This window comes from Sceloporus occidentalis, unplaced genomic scaffold, assembly GCF_023333645.1.
Source record: "Sceloporus occidentalis isolate IW3139 unplaced genomic scaffold, rSceOcc1.0.p SCAF_9, whole genome shotgun sequence".
Classification (NCBI taxonomy): Eukaryota; Metazoa; Chordata; class Lepidosauria; order Squamata; family Phrynosomatidae; genus Sceloporus; species Sceloporus occidentalis.
In genome coordinates, this window is record NW_028316989.1 from 26,313,177 (window position 1) to 26,326,509 (window position 13,333).

General features: G+C 49.4%; 1 protein-coding gene across 7 annotated transcripts in view; it reads left to right on the forward strand.

Moving 5' to 3' along the window:
• The first annotated feature begins 480 nt into the window (after positions 1 to 480).
• CGNL1 (cingulin like 1) overlaps positions 481 to 13,333 on the forward strand; it is an 88,147-nt gene continuing 75,294 nt past the window's right edge. For 6 of the 7 annotated variants that reach the window (XM_089538049.1, XM_089538052.1, XM_089538053.1 and 3 more), the window contains exon 1: positions 481 to 537. The gene's annotated coding sequence lies outside the window, so the exon portion shown is untranslated. Of the gene's footprint in view, positions 538 to 930; positions 1,579 to 13,333 lie in introns of those variants that run through there. The other variant, XM_089538051.1, reaches the window with a different exon arrangement.

Consider the following 13,333-nt stretch of genomic DNA (forward strand, 5'->3'; position numbering starts at 1 on the left):
TGGGGAAAGGATGGGCTGGTCTTTGGACTACGGCTCCCAGCATCCCCCTTGAAAAACCAGGGGAGAACGCGCACGATGCTCTTCTATGTGCCCCTCTCAGAAAGCCCAGCCAGATCTCCCTCTCTGAATGGGACCAGGGGCAGCCCAGTCAGCTTGGGATTGCCTTGCACCCTGCTCCTCCTCCTCCTCCTGTAGTCGGGGGATTGTGGGGGCTGCAGTCCCCAGCCTTTGCGTGCCGCCCCTCACTCAGGCTGCCAAGGGGGGCTCCCAGGGGGGCGCCTTCTGCTGCCCGTAGCTGCTCCAGCAACTCTGGGCTGGGAGCCAGGAGCCGCTCGCTCCCTCTCTCTCTCTCTCTCCTCCTGCCAGCGCCGCCGAGGTGCCCCTGAGGGCGTGCAGAGCGCCCTCCGGCCCCGCCCTCCCTCCCTGCTTCCCTTGGTCTCGTCTCCTCCTTCCCTTCCTCCGGAGCCGAGTCTTCGGGGAGGAGGAGGACCCGTGCTCCCTGCTCCGGCACAAGGCGCCGCCGAGACCCGCCGGGAGGTAGGCGCCTGCCGGGCAGGCAAACGGGGCGCTCTGCACATGCCCCGGGGGTCTTCCTCCGGAGCCCAACCCGTCTTCTTCTTCGGGTTGCTCTTGAGGATGGCCACTCCGCCGGGGGTTCCTTGGCCCTGGTCTCGGGGGGGGGGGCGGGGGGTTCCTGGCTTCGTGGCCGCGTTGGAGGAGAGTCTCTTCCTGAGCTTTCGCCTGGATCTATGGCTGGCCTCTTCAGAGAAAGCTCTGAGGCTGAGAGAGTGGGCCTTGCTGGGCTCCCCAGGGCCCAAGGTCGGGGCAAGAGCTGCCCGGGGCCCCCCTTGACAGGGCTGGCTCCCCCGTGGCCCTTGGCCCCTTTGCCCTGCTGCTGCTGCTGCTGCTGCCTTTCTTCTGGGCTCTGGGCTTGACTCCTTGAGGGCTTCCCAATGACTTGCCCTGCCTGGAGCTGCGGGCCATTCCGGAAAGACGAGTCCGGCGCCGGGTCCTCCCTGCCAGGCCCTTGGGGATCCAGGGGCCAGGGCCTCGGCCAGGGAGGCTGAAGGGCCCTCGTTTGTGCGGGGCCCCGAGGAATCCTCTCCTGGGCAAGAGCTCCCGTTGGTTGCTGCCCGGAAAGGATCCTCCAGCAGCAAGGCTAGCCCTACACTCTGCCAGGCGGCCAAAGGATGGGAGAAAGAGTGGGCCATGCTCCCCACGGGGAGGATGCCCTTCCGGTGCTACAGAACGGAATCTGCAAGTGGAAAGGGGCAAGGAAGGATGCAGGAGCAGCTGGCCCAGCCCTTGGACTGAGTGGCCAGAGCAAAGGGTTGGGGAGTTCTAGACGGAGTGCACTCTTTTTACTCCCACGAAGAGTAGCTTTTGGAGGGTTTTCGGAGCTCTTGGGGCCCGGATCGGGGTCACTTGAGAAGGTGATGTGGCATGGGGACCATCGGAGGCTCCCCTTTGGCAAAATCAACAAATCAACCAAGATTGGCCATCCCTGGAGGTGATGGGAGTTGCAGTTCGTCCTGGGCTGTGATGGGACTTGCAACCCAGCACTTCTGGAGGGCTCCTGTAAGTCCTGAGTCTTGATGTGTCCAAGACGCAGGTTGTCTTTTTCTGCCCCAGGCCTTCCTTGCAAACTTGCCAGGCGTTGATGTTTGTTTTTAAAACGAAAGGATCCTGTTCTTGTTTTAAACCTCTGCTCTTCCTCTTTTGTGCCAATGGGGGATCTCTTAAAGCAGGATATTATTATTATTATTATTATTATTATTATTATTATTATCATTGTTTTCCGTCTGATCTCTGCCCCATGAGGGATTCCCCCAGGCATTGCTTTGGGCAGAGGCCCTGGGGCTGTCCTTTCAGTGGCAGAATAAGAAGGTGGGAAGCCTCTTGCCCCTGGCAAGACCAGGGCACCTCCTTTAAGGTCTCTTGTCTCCAAAGGTCTTATCCTGAGACAGGATGCATTTAGTACAGAGAAATAAGTGAATGTCAGAGACATGCAGCACATTTAAATATGGCTCTCTTTCCCTGATGCTTCTTCCTCACTGGCATTTTTAACACAACTGAGTCTGTGGCTGTTGCCTTGTCATTCCCTGGTTTACCTTGAGGTTGGACTGTCGGCAAAGGCAGGGTCCCAGAACTGTTGGTGAGATTTGGTGGGGATTATCATAGCCAGGCAGGTTGTTGCCGCCTTGCTGGTTCTTGTCGACCTGCATGCTGCTTCTCACAGCTTTACAATCTTGCTGTACCTCGGAGGCTGACAGATTTGTTTTTAGCATGCTGTTCTCCTGAATTTGGCAGATACATCTGAAGAAGTGGGTTGAACTCTCCCAATGTGCCCACATGTGCCTTCAAGCCGCCTGTCAACTTGTGGCGACCCCATGCATTTCCTGGGGTTTTCCTAGGCAACCCCCACACATGATCAACATCTACTGTACCACATGCATCTGAGGAAGTGGGGTTTTCCTAGTCCTCAGAGGTTGGTTTTGCCAGTTCCTTCCTCTGAAGGAGAGCCTGCAGTACCTGGGATCCATTGGTGCTCTGTCAGCCAAGTTCTGACCAGGCCTGAACCTGCTTCACATCCAAGCGCAGACAGAATCAGGCACCTTCAGAGTATTTATACTTGCAAATGCCTTTGAGTCTCCTGATGACTTACGGTGACTCTATCTCAAGAGAGTTTTCTTAGGCAAGGAATCCTCAGAGGTGGTTTGTCATGGCCTTCCTCTGAAATGTCGCCCTGCAGCCCCTGATCTTCCCTGGTGGTCCCCCATCCAAATACTGACCAGGCCTGATCCCCAAGCTTTAAAGGCTCCTCCACAAGATCCTGTTGCTGGAGTAGGCAAACCTGGCCTCCCTTTCGAATTGTCCCAGGCTGGCCCACTCTCCCTGGAGCCGCACAGTCACAGCAGCCAAGAGGGAGGCATGTCTCTGTATTGTGTCCTGATGGTAGCCTCTTGTCCTGAGGACAGGTGACATGTTAATCAAATATGGTCGCATACCCATTTCTTTAACAGTGATCCACAGTTTCTCATGATCTACACAGTCAAAGGCTTTGCTCTAATCTATAAAGCCCAAGATGACATTAGCAAATCATCAGCTTTTATTTAGCTAGTATTTTTGTTCCGCCTTTAGGGTTAAAACACCATCCAGGTAGAATGTGTGCTCGCAGCACAGTATGCATTAAGCAAGTACGGTAAAAGCTCTTTATGTAAATATTCAGTAGATGCTTTGTTTTTATTGTTCTACTTTTATTTTCAGATGTAACACTGACCTACTTTGAAGGGCTGTTGTAAGGATTTCAAGCTTTTCCACAATTATGCACTTCACAGCATGGCCATGAGTGGCTGGGGATGGTGGGAGTTCTAATTGTACATGTCCAAAGGACACCAGGCTGGCGGAAAGATGTTTGAGATCATAGACATGTAACCATGTATTGGACAAGCAAAGGCATTCTGTAAATGTTAAGTATGAAAAGGGATCTTGTAGTGCCTTTGAGACTAACTGAAAGAAACTGGTAGCATGCGCTTTCGTAGACTTGAGCCTACTTCCTCAGATGCATGTGATACAGTAGATGTTGATCATGTGTGGGGGCTTGTCAGAATTGGAGCCCCCTGGCATCTGAAGCACAAGATTCATGACCTGGGATGAATGTGTGTGTGGTTGTGTGAATTGTGGGTTTAAATATTGTGTCACCTAATCAAAGGAGGACCTTCTGATGCCTCAGGATCTGTTCTCTTTGCTGGGTTCTCTCTGAGCATTTCAGGGGTGGGAGAGCAGAGTGGGAGAACTTATGATTTGCTAAACCAACTTGGTTTAATGTGAAACTTTATAGAAGGGCTGAGGAAATTGCTACAAAACAGATTGTCACAAGAGGTCTCCATGCAGCTTCACAGCCTGATGCTGCTGAAAAGCAGCGACAGCCCTACTTTGGCTCTGCCCCTTGGAACTCACAACCCTCTCCTTGTTACCTTTCTCTAGCTTTTGAATTCTTTCCTATCCTGTAAATGAATCAGTGGCAACTTGGCTACTTTCTTTTTGCTATGGCTGCAGATCTTGGATCCTAGGAAGCCCTTCTGCTCCAGCTGCATAGGAACTCCCTTCTCTCTCCCCCCTCACCTCCAAGATATGGTGTTAAATGGTAAGGAATGCTAAACTTACATGAAAGGAACAGCAGCTACTCTGGCATGCCAAGAGGTCCATGAAAGTCCAGCAGGTCTGGGAAAACATTTGTTCTGTGGAAACAAGAGGGAAATGTGCAGGGGAAGGCACATGGGAGGGGTGCATTTGGGAAATCTCTTTCCCCTCCTCCCTGGGTCCTGCTCTGGTGCCCTTTGCTCACCTTTGCTGTGGACTTTTGTTAAGATTCTCCATTGTCTCTCCATTAAGGAAGTGACATCATGGCCCAGATGTTTCTGTCTCCAGGTAGCCATACTCTCCCTCCCTCTCTCTCTCTGGGGATGACTTTAGCTCTCAGACTTCCTTCCAGCTGGTTCTCTTTGCAGCAGGCCAGAGCTTTGCAGGATCCTTGAGCAGAAATAGTGCCAGGTCTTGATAAGAAGGGAGATGCAGAAGGAACCCAGCGACAGCATCTTGTCATCTTCAGGGATGGAGGAGAAGAGGCTCACTGGAGGGTCCCCAGAAAACCTAATCCCTTGGCACTTGTAGCTGCTTTGGAAGAGAGGTTTGGGCAGGGGCATAACATGGAGCAAAGAAGGCTCTCCTACCCGTCACCCCATCCTGCTTGGAGGATCCCTGCTGCCATGTTGGCCAAGCTGACTGGGGATCATGAACCTTGTAGTCCAACAGGAGAATACTGAGCCTGGGAAGACTGATTATTATTATTATTATTAACTTTTATTTATAAAAAGCTGTAAATTTACACAGCGCTGTACATACGGTTCCCTGCCCTCAGGCTTACAATCTAAAAGACACGAAACAAAAGGAGAAGGGAATGGTGGAGGGAAAGGGGATGAGGGCCAGTGGTTCTTCTCTGCCTCTGAGGCCTGGACCAAGGCAGATGGATTGGAGGGAGGGCTCTTCCTTCTTCCAGGCTAGCCCTGGTGGAGCTGGGACTGCCTGGTGAACTCCCTCTCAGGCCGGCGGATGGCAGTTATGGAGGGCGGAGTCTCCTTCCTTCAGGCTAGTCCTGATGGAACTGGACCTGCCTGGTGAACTCCCTCTCAGGCCGGCGGATGGAAGTTATGGAGGGCGGAGTCTCCTTCCTTCAGGCTAGTCCTGATGGAGCTGGACCTGCCTGGGGAACTCCCGCTCAGGCCGGCGGATGGCAGTTATGGAGGGCGGAGTCTCCTTCCTTCAGGCTAGTCCTGATGGAACTGGACCTGCCTGGGGAACTTCCGCTCAGGCCGGCGGATGGCAGTTATGGAGGGCGGAGTCTCCTTCCTTCAGGCTAGTCCTGATGGAACTGGACCTGCTTGAACTCCTGATGGCTGATCTGTGCGGATTCAAGGGGGTTGGGCCAGTATTGGGCTCAGACTTCCAAAAATATTTCCCCTTCTGTCATTCTTATCTTTGTTTACTTCCTCATGAATTGCAATAAGAAAATGCAATTCTTTCATGTAAAAGTTAGCAGGTAAAGGACTGCTTCTCAGCAGTCCTGGCCTGCCTTTGATGATTGTTGTGATGAGGGGACAACTGTTGCTGGATCACTATAGATCTTGACCATTTCAAAAATGCGCTCTCATTTCACAAAAGGCATCTCAGCCTAAGCTTTTTAGGGAAATCTCTGGTTTGGCTCAATTCTTACCGTTGCCAGGAGCAAAGCTGTGGGATTTGTAGCTCAGCTGCCACAATCACAACCAGCGGGGCACCTGCATCCTTGTTGTGGGTCGGAGGCAGAGAATCCAGGCTGCTGGGGTGGATTGGGGCCTCTTCCCCCACACTGGCTCTCATCCTCCTCCTCCTGACACAACACCATTAAAAATATCACATTTAAAATTCTATTAAAATCGGTATAAAATTATTTTTAAAACACAGAAAAGTAAAAAAAAATAACTAAACAAGGCATACACCTCAATAAGAGTGAACTGCATATTAAAATTGAATTGTATATTAAAAAGTGAATTACACATTAGAAACCTCCATAAACCTGTGGAAAGGAGCTCCGGAGGGTGGGAGCAGCCACCATGAAGGCCCTCTCTCTCCTGTCATTTACTATCAAGCCTGCGAGGATGGCAGGACTGAGAGAAAGCCTTCCCATGAAGACCTTAGCATCCTTTCAGGTTTGTATGCAGAGATATGGTCTTTTAGATGCCCCTGGTCTGTGACTCCCACCTTTTCCAATGAAAATAATCCAAACTGGAAATGTATTAACTGAGGACCTTTTCACAGTCCACAGCTGTAGTGTTGTGACTCTCAAGTGTTACTGTCACAGCTGCATCTTACAGAATCCTAGGGAGGTTTGGGAACCCTAAATTGGAAACTTTAGGGATTGCACAGGATGTTGCCATGGCAGTTAAAGCAGAATGAAAGTGCTCTGCTCACATAGTCTGAAAGGTGCCCAGGTCTCCCAACACTGAATCCTGTGTAGCTAAAACAAGACTCCTTTGACTCCCACCAGAGAAGTGGAGAGGAAGAAAGGGGTTGATGCCTTTGCCTTGCACTGTTGCTTTCTTCACTCGCATGTCTTGACACTCCAACCACTGCTCAAGCTGCAGCTTTGGGGTCAGGTGCATTTATGAGAGGCAGGAGGCAAACGGGAAAGGCCTTGGGATGTGAGGGGATTCTTTGTTGAGTTTGGGGGCTGCTGAGCACTACGAATTGCCCCCTTTCCTTGCCCGGCCTTCTGCTTCTTGCATTCTGAGCCAAGGCTGGCTTGTGTGCATGCATGTGTGAGCATGTGTTCTTACTGACCACCAGGCACTGACCGATGCCTCTTTCTCCTCCTCCCCCTCTTTGGAGACCTGTGATCTCTGGATTTGTGCCTGTTCATCCGAGGCCAGCCTTGCTTTGAGTGGATCAGTGGCTGGAAGGTCCAAAGTCCTGTTGGGCCAGCGGAGAAGAGGGAGAAGCGCGTGTGTGTGAAGGCTGGCAGGGTGGGGGGGTGCTGTGAGGGGAGGCCTGGGCCCAGTTCAAAGGTGACCCCAATCGCAGACTCCTCCATTTGCCAAACCTCCCCATCTCCTTTCCCTCTGCCTCCCTTCCTCCATTTTTTTCAGCATCTAGCTTGAGGGTCCCCATAGGGCTCTTGCCAGCAGTCGGGAGCAGTCCTAATGCTCCTTGCAAGATTTGTTTGTGCTTTTAATTCAGCTGACTGAATTAAATGCAAAGCCAATAAAAGATGACAAGAATCCCTGGAAGTAACCTTTCGCTCTCCTTTGCTCCTTGCTAGAGTGAGTGAATAAACGGATGGTTAGGACTGGATTTGTAGGGCAATGTTATGTCAAAAACTGGGTCTCTTTACATAACCAGTGGCAATGGTTCTGGCAAACCTCTAGCCAAGAAATCTAACCAAGAAATAACCAAGAAATCTAGCTAAGAAAATCTTAAGAGAGACTCGCCATAAGTCAGTGGTAGCTTGAAGGCATATGACCATGAGATATTAACAAGTTGAAAAGCATGAAGAGGTGAGATGATAAAGGAGTATTCAGAGGTCTACTCAGGAGGAGGAGAGCTTCTGATAAGAGGCAAAGAACAGGAGGTAGAACATGGCCGAAGCGGAGGAGGGAGTGCTCTTGGGTTGTATTTAGACAGCCTCAGAAGACAGGAAGACAATCCAATGGCAGGGATCCTTAGCAGATGGATGTCTTCTGAACCTCTGGAGAAACCCCTCTCTAACTTCCAGCCCTGTCTAGGGGTCCCCAGACTCCTGCCTCTTCCAAAGGCAAACACAGACAAGCCTATAAACGGATTAAGCCAGGTTTGAGAAATCCCAACAAAGGTAATTCCAAGGAGGAGGGCAATAAAGGTCAATAAACAATTAAGAGAGGATGTGTTTAGTTTATGAAAACAGAGAGGGGGAGAAAGCTCTGTTCATGGTAATCAGAATATGCAAAGAAGTCCAGAAATTGGAAAAATCTAAATTACAGAGCATTTACTGAATGAGAAAGGGCCTTTGTCTGAAGTAAGACAGTTCATTGTGTTGCAGAAAACAGGAACAAACTATGAATAATAACAACAACAATAAATAGCGTCTTTTATAGAAAACCCAGGAATGAGAGGTAGAATAAACACCACTCAACTGAAAGGAAGACATTGCCCAATTCCACATCCATCCATCAAGTGAGGATTGCCTCCAGGACTGTTCAGTGTATTTTCATATGCTACAGTTCACAGAATGAAACAAGTCTTAAAGTTCAGGAATTTAAAATAAACACTGACTGCATAGAAAACTGGCTGCATTTTGCTGGTGATAGAGTGTCAGTCTGGTGTAGTGGTTTAAGCACTGGACTATGACTCTGAAGACCAGGGCTCTCGGCTATGGAAACTCACTGGGTGACCATGGGCAAGTCACACTCTCTCGGCCTCAGAGGAAGGCAATGGCAAACCCTCTCTTAATAAATCCTGCAAAGAAACCCCATGACAGAGTCAACATAGGTAAGATATGACCTGAAGGCACAAAACACACACAGTGGCTGTGACTATGAATATAGAAAGGATGGTACAGAATACATGAAATATATGTGAATTTGGTTTTCAAAATAAATAGAGAAAAAACTGAAATGCTAACTATGAATTTGAATGAAGATGAGAAACAAAAATTGATGGATAATTCAAGATACAATAGTTGATAAGATATCTGGACATATATCTAACCACAAAGAACACAGCTTTGTTTAAAAACAATTATGACAAATATTGGCAAGTTATAAAATTTTTTTTGACAAGATGGAAAAAATTACATTTATCTTGGATAGGGAGGATTTGGGTGGTAAAAATGAATCTTTTACCAAAAATGATCTTTTTGTTCCAAAATCTGGAAATAATTACTAAGGAGCCCCTTTTGATAGGAAGAATAAGTTTTCCCCTGAACACACCCAATGAGGAAGGGAGGGCTGGCTCTATGTAGCTCTGCCCAGTATCACCTTCCCCAAGCAAAGTGGAAGGAAGGAAAATGGAGGTGTTTTATTAAAGTGTGTGTGTGTGTGTGTGTGTGTGTGTGCGCGCACGCGCGCACATGTGTCTAGAAGCAGAAACTTATTTACAATGTGGATTGCTGCTCCTGAAGATGTCCAGAAGCAGTCCACCCTCCCCCATGCCATCTCATCCCCAGAAAAAGGAGTCTTGGGAGCTTGGGTGGTTCAATCACCTGGAGGGTTCACAGGTGACCCAGCCCATCAGGCTTAGAATAGGAGGCAAAGGCCAAAAGGTGAAAAGTTGGGGGGGATCAAGGATCAGCAGGCAAGGTCTGGAGCTCACCAACAGCCTTGCTCTTAGCAGCTTGACTCAACTGTCTCTAAAGTCTTTATGGTTGTGTTGCTATAATACCAAAGCATTCAGATGCAGACTCTGCTACCTGAAGTCTGCCTGGAAGGAGACCCTAACATTGAGGAAACCTCTTAAACCTGAAGAACCCACTCTTCTCATGAAGATGACTTCCTCACTGGTTGATTTGGAGCCACAATCCAAAAAGTAGCATTTCCAGGCTCCTTTCTAAATCTTGATGTTGTGTTATCCTTTAGGATGAAAATGGGTAGAGCTTGTCTTATCTATCTCCCAAATTCTGCAGTGGCATGCCCACGGTGACCCCTCCACGCTTGCAAACAAAGTGGTGGTGGCAGAAGTGGAAAATCTTTGAGATGAAGGAGCTAAAGGGGACCATCTGCATGGCAACTCTTGAGAAATGTCTCTCCTCCATACATTTGCTCCCTGAGTTTGTGGCTTTTCCGCTGTCATGTCCTTTCTTGATCACAGGGACCTTCCTTCTCTCCCTCCTTCTGAGATTCCATCTCTTTGCATTGTCACTCGAGAGAGGAAACTCTGATGCGGACAAATAGTCCCAAAGGTGTGGCAGGCACACACAGAGGATCAAACATGCTGAATTGGCTTCTCTGGGAAGCTTCTGGTGTCTGGTCAAAGGCACCCTCCATTTGTATGACTCTGGCTTTCAGTTCTTCTGTCTTCCCTCTAATTTTGCCCAACAAGGTTAACTTTCAAGGTGGGTTTCTTTGGGGTTGCCTTCGGAGGATGCAGTGGGAATTTTGGCAGAGGGGAGATGCTGGTCATGTCAACGCAGCCAAGCGAAGTGGGGCAAGAGGAGAGCCCCCCAGAACCAGAGCCAGATGCAGCATGGCTTTTGTAAGCAGGGATGTGTTCTGGAGGAGGAATCCCCCCCCCAAGATTGTCCAGGCTGATGTCATTCTTTCTGGGGTTGGGGGGGTTGTGCCAAATTCAGCCTTGGCTGCATACAGTATTGCAATATCTGACTGTATAGTAGAATGAGTTAAAAGGGAGCCTTTGGGAGGCAGCCAGTTCCCAGAGAATGGAATGATAATTAAGGAAGCCATAGACTCTTAATAACTCTGGGAGGGGGAGGCAGCCAAAATGACCCAGAAAAGGGGGCAAAAAAGAACAGGAGGAATAACAGGCTGTAATTGGGTTGGAGAGGGATGGCTGTGTTTGTGCAAATGAGGCCATTGCATAAACAGGCTGCCTCTGGTGGGGGGGCACCTACATGAGATGGCAGGTTGTCCCCATTCTGCCCCCCACACACATTTGCCCACTAGGCAAGGAGAATGCCAGCCCCAGGGACAAGCGAGTGTGGGGGCCAGGCCAGGGCCAGTCTTCCATGGGGTGGGAGCACCTTCCCACTTGGATTCTTTCCACACTGTGCCAGTAAATGGAGGGGGAACCACATTCAGGCCGGAGAGATGGGGATAGGTGAGAATCCTGCAGCCCTTTCCCACTGGGTCTCTGTCTGTCTGTCAAGGACAAGTCTGCCCTAAGCAAGCAGATGAAGATCTGGAAGTGGGTGTGCTCACGTCTTTGGAGTATGCAGCAAGATTTTTAATACACCACCCTTGTACATGGCTGTCCTTTGCATAAGTGAGTGCCAGAAATATATGCGGGGCATGTGCTGCATTGGCAACAACCGCACAGGTGCCACTGCTCTTGTTGCTGCTCCTCTTGAGATCGAGTCTGGAAGGAGATGCAACATTTTCAGGAGGCTCTTGACTGGAGAGAAACTCAGGACGGTGGCTCCTGCTTCCATAGGAGGCTGGTTCAACATTGGAGCAAGGGCTCAAAAAGGGCAATTCAGTTTAGCATTATCACCACCATCTCCCCGTCCCAGCTATGAGGCAGAGTAACACCAAAGAGCAAAAAGGAAGGGAAGTAGCTGGAAGATCTCCTTGAAGTGTAGGCAAGAACACCATACTCTCCAACTGTCCACATGTCCCAGTTTTCATCTGTGAAATGCTGGAGCATTTCAACAAAGGTGAATTGCCTTATCTGGAAATTGATGTCATACAAGACACTGAACACAAAGATGAGGCTCGCATGAGGAAGGCTGGGGTTCAGTCTCTTTGCTCATTTAGCCCCTTTGCTCATTTAACATCCCTCTAAGATTTTTGTGCTGAGAGGTTGTTCCAATGATCTCCCAAGTGATTCTTTCCATACCAAATTTGGTACAACTGGACTTCTGGATTGGGGACAGATTCCTGGGGTTAGCCCCCTTTTGTGAGGAAAGATGAACAATTTATTATGCTAGTACTGATGTTGTTTGAAAGCCTTTGATGGTTTGAGACCCTGAAGAACTGGCTGTCTTCAACTGAGCCTGCCCATCCTTCCGGGGGGTCTTCCTCTACTAGATAGGGATGTGAGAGGATGCTTAGGGGAAAAGCCTTCTTAGAGTGGCCCCTTCTTTATAGAATTGCCTTCCTTGGGGCGGCTCCCCTGGTGCTCATCTTGATGTCTTTCTGGGATCCAACAGTGGTAAGTTTTTACTCTTCCATGCCAGGCTAAGAGATGGCATTTTACAAATGGCATTTTTGATACTTTGTGCCTGCCAGCTACTTTTCTTTTGGCTTGAGCATTTTGCTTTGTCTGGGTCTGCAATTTGCTGAATGTGAAATGTTTGAAGGGGTTTAACGGCTCCTTGCTGATGCTTCCTGTAGCTGAACATACTGAAGAAAGGCAGAAGGCTGTGTGTCTCTGTGTGCTGTTCCATGGCTGTATGATACTCTGTTTTCTAGGGCATCTCCCATCCTTTTAGACCCAAGGCTGTCTGCATTACCTACTGGAGAGATCATGACAGGGAAAGGTGAGAGAGCAGACAAGTTGTACAGGGAGGCCTCAGGGCAGAGTCGAGATCTTGGAGTTCCTCTCCTTGATAGAAAAGTACAAACCAGTTTCTTTCTGAAACAGGTATGTGGGGTGTGTGGTTCTGTCTTGCGTTCATGACTGCCCAGAGATGACTGATTACATCTGCCCTCCCTTCGCTGTTTTAGAACATACCATTCTCTTAATTGTATGGGTTGTATTTTTCCATCTTCCCACCAAAAAGAAGATTGATGGTTCCTGGACTTGGTTCTACTGCTGACAGCCTCGGCCTGGCTGGCTCTTTCCAGCGATCAGGATCCAGAATGCAAGGCCCAGTTGCCAAGGACCCACATTCCAGGGCTGAGCCATGCACAGATATGGAGCTGGCATTTTTTGCAAAGGTGGTTCCTCCTCTCCAGCCTGGACAGGGCCAGTTCCAATTCACTTTGGATGAACTGCATTATTATGCTCCTCTGCCCAGAAGTGTGTCTTGCAGAGGACGTTCAGAGGGGTCCCACCAAATCTGACCAAGAGTCTCTTTCAGCGCTTAAAAAAGGTATTGGCAGCAATTTTTGGCTTCCTTGGCAGGAGGGCCCACTGGCTGAAGGCCAGCAGTTGAGAAGACCAAGATGAGAGAACAGTTTAGGAAGCTCTTAGTTGCCTAAAAACCCTGAAGGCACCAGCTGCTGACAGATCTTGAACATTAAGCCAAGTCAAGCCTGGTTAGTCCTTGGATGGGAGACCACCAAGAAATCCCAGTTGCTGTGGGCAATAATTCAAAGGAAGGAACTGGTGAAACATCCTCTGAGGATTCCTGGGCTAACAAAAACCTCTGAAATTCATGGGGTTGCCATAAGTTGACAAGAAGCTTGAAGCTTGAAGACACATAGCAGGTTTCAGCATGGAACAGCAGGACTCTTTAGGATTACTTGCTTTAGCAGGTTGCTCCTGTCTTTGGAGTCCGGTCCATGGTGGGCTGCAGAATCCGTCCAGAGAGAACCAAGCTATGGGCAAGACCTTTTGCCAGCTTCCTCTCTCCTGTTGCTGGTGGTGCATGGTGTGTGTGTGGGGGGGGTGGGGGTGGTAGTAAACCTTCTGGCATGAGCTG